The sequence below is a fragment of the Papaver somniferum genome, chromosome 5 (genome assembly GCF_003573695.1).
Source record: "Papaver somniferum cultivar HN1 chromosome 5, ASM357369v1, whole genome shotgun sequence".
Lineage (NCBI taxonomy): Eukaryota > Viridiplantae > Streptophyta > Magnoliopsida > Ranunculales > Papaveraceae > Papaver > Papaver somniferum.
Genome location: NC_039362.1, coordinates 144,577,790 through 144,585,218, shown reverse-complemented (window position 1 = coordinate 144,585,218; position 7,429 = coordinate 144,577,790).

Here is a 7,429-nt window from a genome sequence, read left to right as displayed (position 1 = left end):
CTTAGTTTATATAAGTATAAGTTCACGGATAATCGGTTTTAGAAAATAACCAACCTAAGTACGCGGACTAGTTACGCGGACTTAAGTACCTGGAATAAGTTTGTAAATGGTTTACAAACTCCAGCAGATTTTCTCGGGAAGAGAACCTCTGACAGTTCGCGGACTGGGTTCGCGGACTCTGTTCCGTTTTTCCTGAGCAGCAAAGTACGCATACTTTGGTTCAAGGAATAAGGACTTATACATATATGTGTTACCACAATGGTTATATAATCTAAACTCTCATTTCAATCATTGAAACATTCTTAGAGGACGTTATATAGTTGTTGTTCACAAACTATTTTTCATCAAAGCCATTTTCAAGTAATTGAAACATAATATGACTTTCGTCACTAGGTAAAGATGAACTTGGCCAAAGCGAAAGCTTACCAACACATATTTCGAGAAATAGATAAGCGAGATAAACTCGGCTCGAAATAGCAAATGTGTATAATCAAAGTCTATATAGCAAAACGACTTTTGTCTCAAGATAGGAGATAGAGTAGATAGACTTTTGAGTGATAAATAAGTTCAAGTCTCCATATACCTTTTAGTCGATGAAGTTACACCAGTTCCTTGAGTAGTTCTTCGTCTTGTATGATGATCGCCATGGAGTTCTTGATCTCAACTACACTTTCTATCATAGTCCGAGACTTAGCTATAGTAGACTAGAAATCAAGACTTATAGTTTTGATTACTAACATTGACAAAAATGCTTGAGATAGCAACGCATGCGAGTTCGACCGAGCAGTGCTATAACAAAACCCTAATTCCAAACTCACACAAAATCGTAAAGTAATATGTGAATATAGAGGATCGTTTTTCTCTTGGGACCGGTTCTACCATGACTCCTAATATAGGTTAAGATCGAGTATACCAAGTCTCCAAATATAGGTAGGGATCGTTTCTACTATGACTCCCAACAATTGCTAAGATCGGTTCTACCAAGACTCCCAATATAGGTAAGGATAGGTTCTACCAACAATCCCAACAAAATCTAGGATCGGTTCTATCATAACTCTCAACATAAGTCAAGATCGGTTCTACCAAATTTCTTACCTAGGTTCGAATTGGTCATCCAATAGATCTTCAATGAAAACCGGACCAAAATGCCTATTGATTTCTTTTCGATTACAAAACAAGTTTCGTATATGTACTTCCTTTAAACATATGTAATCAAACATAGTTTCCTAGGATGAAATCACACCCATATCCAATACACAATCAAGTAACGAGTTACATAGATTATGTCAATGTCACATTTACGAAGTTCTAAAGATAAACGTTATACTTCGTAATTAAATATTATTTCTTGACACTTTAATCACAATAAAATGACTAAGTCTAATACTAGAGTATTAAATATAACCTCGCATGTTATGTTTTCAATCTTAAACGACTTGAATGAAACGATAGGAATGGAAACAAGTCAAGTAAGTATCACTAACCTTAAGTGGAGGGATGATGTCCTCATTGTAGTCGATACGTCTTCACGTTCTTCAGGTCTTCAGAGTAATACTTGTATTCTCAACATTCCTAGACTTTTTAATCTAACTTAAACGAAGTTCACTCTAATATATTTAATCAAGCGACTCTAATTGAGTTTTGGTACTAAAATATTATAATCAAACTTGACATACCAACGATTGGTGGGATCAACCGATCAATGCTCTAACAGTCTGCGATATTCTCCTTGCACCTCATCCAATCAATGAAAATAACGCATGTTGACATTATTTTTTCCAAAAGAATTGTGTCCATTACGAATATTTATAGACTTCCCATTGTATTCGTTGTTTTTAGCTGTATACAACCTCGCTATCAAAATGTGTTGATATAGCTGGCACATGTCTATGCCAAGGAGGAATATCTTCTAAAAATATCTTAGTCATTCAGCCTCCCCTCATTTTTTATCTAATGAAATAAACTTAAATTCAATAGTGGATCGATCTATACATGTTTGTTTGGAGCAATTTCAAGAGATATACTGTGACGGACCGGAAAATAACGCCTTTGGCGCGTTGCACCACAAGCCGTAATCTCCCCGATGCGCCATGATGAAGCTACGATCCGGGCCTCAAAGCTAGGAAAATGCACGTCCATTTGCCCTTGCAAGCATTCTCGTGGAGCATGATACAACTAGCTTAGCTTCCACACCGTTCCAACTTACCTTTGATCCGCAAAGTGTTTATTAAGAAAACAAAAACCTCCCTAAGACAGCAAAAACGGGTTTTTGAGGCCCTAAAAGATGAAATTTGGCTAAATTCTGGTGACCATATAGATCCACATGTCTTGATCTTTGGGTCGTTTCCCATCGAAATGGACTCATCTTGAGTTAAATTACGACATTCGGGTTTTTAGCCTATGTCGAACGCCTTGATAGGAAGTATGAGCATCCAAGGAATGGAATGCAACTAGCCTCATCAAGTTTGTCCACAATCATCTCTTGCATCGAGTTACTGAGACATATGATATGAGATGCCAGAATGTCGCAATCATCTCCCAATTAGATGATATGAGCGACAAAGTGTTGGACCCGCAATGCTGCAACTCATTGCGGCTGCCTACGTACCCTTCCCTACTCTAAAGGGATCAAGCACAGACCGTAGTTCATCCTAAGGGACATAAACTTAAGCCAACTCGTTTGCATGGTCGTGGCCAAGCTATAATAGTAATGGCCTCGTACGTATAGGCCGTTCCGTCAAAATGCATCCAAGTGATGAACACTTGGTCTGCGGCATGGCATAGTGATGCCCATGCTTAACACGCTCCATTGGTAAGTCTACGCATCTATAAATGAGGCCTAAGCATCATTTATACTCTTCAGGCTAAGCTATGAAGCTTACTTGGTGCATAGTCCGCATATGCACCATCAACCAACTACCCCTCCCTATATATGTTAATTTGACATTTTTACAACTCAAATTGGGGGAGAAAAAATCATTCATCAACTCCCCAGGCCATGATGGCTGCACCTTACCATTCTGGCCAACTGCGATGTACGACTGTAATGGTTGTACATTCAGTTCTGGCTCACAGGCCAGTTTCAATGTCCGGCACTGACGGTTGAACATTTACTAAGCCATGTCCGGTGAAGGGCCGTGATGGTTGTACTTACGTATTTGGCCCATAGGCAACTCCAATGTCCAACCGTGATGGTTGTACATCCCTAAGGCTATCTCACTTGGTGCATGGTCCGTATATATACCTTCAACCAAGTACCCCTCCCTATGTATGTTAACTTGACATTTTTACAACTTGAATTGGGGGACCAAAAATCATTCATCAACTCCCTATTTACTATTCATGGTCGTCGCCATACATTTCCGAATAAGCGGCCAAGATGGTTGTCCACTGCCAATGCCAACTCCGATGTTCAGCCATGTTGGTTGTCCACTGCCAACCCGATGTGCAGCCATGTTGGCTTTCCGCTGCTAACCTGATGTGCAACCTTGTTGGCTGAACATTGTCAATGCATTGGCCAAGAGCCAATATTCTTTTTCCCACGCAAAAAAATCTTTATATGAAGCTTCATCTCAGACCATGGCGCATCTTTGAGCATGCGCCATGCTAAAAACATGAGGTGTTACAATATTCACCCCTTTAAAGAATTTCGTCCCCGAAATTCAACAAAAAAGCTATTGTGGACAATTTCTTTGATTTTGGATTTCTTGAGCAAAAGTCCCATACCAGATGCTCATAAATCACGAGTTTCTTCAAGTTATCTTGAAAAACAATTTAGACCTTCTGAGCAACCGTCCCATACCGCCTGCCTAGGAATCCAAAAGTGCCCACAACATTACCAAGAATCGCAATTGGCCAGTGCCAAGAGGACATCTCGACCAGGTATCATGGATGGCATCCCATACTACCACCCAGGAATCCCTAAGGTTCACAAGTTGAAAGGTGTCATCCAAATGACAATATTTTAGCACAGTACTGTGTGGAACAGTTTCCCACCGTCCCTGACGATCATCCAGGTTGCCAATAGTAAGTGGGATGCTAGCCGGGCCTGACAACACACACCTTTGGTCAGTGCCAACGTGTGGGGATGATCAGTCCCATTGTCTACCCACCGTCTCAGACGGTCTTCCGGATATCCATTCGTAAGTGGGGTGCCACTTAGGCCAGGCAAACTCACAGTACTTAAACAAGATCAACTCGATTCGCAAAGTAACTGGCATAGCAGCTACAAACTCATTTCCGCTAAAAGTTGGCCTACTCTCCAACTTTAAGTTTCCATTAAGGAAAATACTCGGGGGAAAGTCCACTCCGCACAGTCCCTAGAGTTTTCTCGGAACTTTCTCTGATACTAACTGTGACGGACCGAAAAATTACGCCTTTGGCGCGTTGCTCCGAGGGCCGTAATCTCCCCGATGCGCCATGATGAAGCTATGATCCGGGCCTCAAAGCTAGGCAAATGCACGTCCATTTGCACTTGCAAGCATGCTCGTGGAGCATGATACAACTAGCTTAGATTCCACACCGTTCGAACTTACCTTTGATCCGCGAAGTGTTTACTAAGAAAACAAAAACCTTCCTAAAACGGCAAAAACGGGCTTTTGAGGCCCTGAACGATGGAATTTGGCTAAATTCTGGTGACCATGTGGATCTATAGATCAATATGTCTTGATCTTTGGGTCGTTTCCTATCGAAATGGACTCATCTTGAGTTAAATTACGACATTCGGGTTTTTAGCCTATGTCGAACGCCTTGATAGGAAGTATGAGCATCCAAGGAATGGAATGCAACTAGCCTCATCAAGTTTGTCCACAATCATCTCTTGCATCGAGTTACTGAGACATATGATATGAGATGCCAGAATGTCGCAATCATCAGTCAATTAGATGATATGAGCGACAAAGTGCTGGACCAGCAATGCTCCAACTCATTGCGGCTTCCTACGTACCCTTCCCTACTCTAAAGAGATCAAGCACAGACCATAGTTCATCCTAAGGGACAGAAACTTAAGCCAACTCGTTTGCATGGCCGTGGCCAAGCTATAATAGTAATGGCCTAGTCCGTATAGGTCGTTCCGTCAAAATGCATCCAAGTGATGAACACTTGGTCTGCGGTATGGCATAGTGATGCCCATGCTTAAAACGCTCCATTGGTAAGGCTACACATCTATAAATGAGGCCTAAGCATCATTTATACTCTTCAGGCTAAGCTATGAAGCTTACTTGGTGCATAGTCTGCATATGCACCATCAACCAACTACCCCTCCCTATATATGTTAATTTGACATTTTTACAACTCAAATTGTGGGAGTAAAAATCATTCATCAAATCCCTAGGTCATGATGGCTGCACCTTACCATTCTGGCCAACTGCGATGTACGGCCGTAATGGCCGTTCATTCAGTTCTGGCTCACAGGCCAGTTTCAATATCCGGCGCTGATGGTTGAACATTTACTAAGCCATGTCCCATGAAGGGCCGTGATGGTTGTACTTACGTATTTGTCCCATAGTCCACTCCAATGTCCATCCGTGATGGATGTACATTCTAAGGATATCTCACTTGGTGCATGGTCTGTATATGCACCTTCAACCAAGTACCCCTCCCTATATATGTTAACTTGACATTTTTACAATTTGAATTGGGGGACCAAAAATTATTCATCAAATCCCCATTTACTATTCATGTCCGTTACCATATATTTCCGAATAAGCGGCCAAGATGGATGTCCACTGCCAATGCCAACTCCGATGTTCAGCCATGTTGGTTGTCCACTGCCAACCCGAAGTGCAGCCATGTTGGTTGTCCGCTGCCAACCCGATGTGCAGCCTTGTTGGCTGAACATTTTAACGCATTGGACAAGGGCCAATATTCTTTTTCCCACGCAACAGAAGCTTTGGATGAAGCTTCATCTCAGACCATGGCGCATCTTTGAGCATGCGCCATGCTAAAAACACGGGGTGTTACATATACGCTCCTGCTAGATTGAATACGTATCCACTGGTAAACTTTGACTCATCTGAGTCTGTTATCCAGTTTGCATCACAAAATCCTTCAAGGATGGAAGAGTTCCTTTTGTAATTCAAACAGAATGTCATTGTGTGCTTTAAGTACCTCAACACTCCAATAACTGCATCCGAATGCATCTGCTCTAGATTATAAGTATACACACTTAACCTACTCACAACATAAGCAATATATGGTCTCGTACGATTCATCAAATACATCATACTTCCTATGACTCTAGTGTATTCAAGGTGGTTAACTCCTTCACCCTTATTCTTCTTGATATTACAAGAAGAATCATACGAAGTACTATCAGCTTTATAGTCAAACTAATTATATTTCTTAAGTATAGATTCAACACAATGATATTTACTCAAACTATAACAATAAAACAATATGTTGTAACAAGAGTCTGCCATGGTGCATCTGACATAGATGGTTAACTGCTTGTGCTAACTATGAAGTTGTCATTTTTGAAATGCTTAGGGAATTGATTTTCACAGCTGACAACTTAGATTAAAGGGCTTGAAATTTGCAACTAGAAAATAGATAAGCTACGGTTGCAAGTCAAACTTCATCACTAATATAGAGATGTCTGCTTTATCTTATATTAGATTCAATTAACGTAAAAGCTTTTGAGGCTACCACGACTTCTCTTTTTTTGTAATTTTTTTTCTTAAAACCATATGTAATTGTGGTTTTCTTGAATACAATTTTAACTTATAAAAAACAAGAGAATTTTACATAGTGGTCGCACTCGCCTAATTGGATTTATAAAATTGTCATGTCTTTGATTAGTGTTTACAAAATAATATTTTTCCTTCCAATTTAACACTTTTGAAAAAAACGGTGATATTTTTTCCTAAAATACTCTCCCTCGTTTAACTTAGGTGGTTGAGGTAAAAGTTTTGCTAAACCCCTGAGAGGAAGCGGTGAATCCTTTAGTAATCTCATGTAACGATCCTGAAACCGGATCGGAGTTCGATAGATACTAGAGGAGAAGCGGTGAATCCTAGAGGGTGAATACCATATAACAATCTTGAGCCTAATGTATAGTGACAATTATGTAATTGCAGCATCAAAGTGAATAGTGACATAAGAGCAGTTCCAGTGGGATGGCCAAATGATCAGATTTTCCCATTTCCACCTACGTTGGGACTACCAAACCAAGAAAATGAATAGGCAAAGGCTCAATTCTGAGAGTTTATCAATCCAGTCTCAATTTAATCTGAGAGTTTCAACTTGAGACGATCGAACTAATCTGACTGGATCTGTTTGGGTCGTGAATTATTCAAGATTTTTGTGAAAATCAGTTTGACTACACCACTTAGAAGAGGTATTTTAGCTATCACTGCTAATGGATCTACAAGGTGGATTAGTTTTTTTTTAATGAAAAATAGCTTCACAAAATCTGTAAGGACTGTTATAT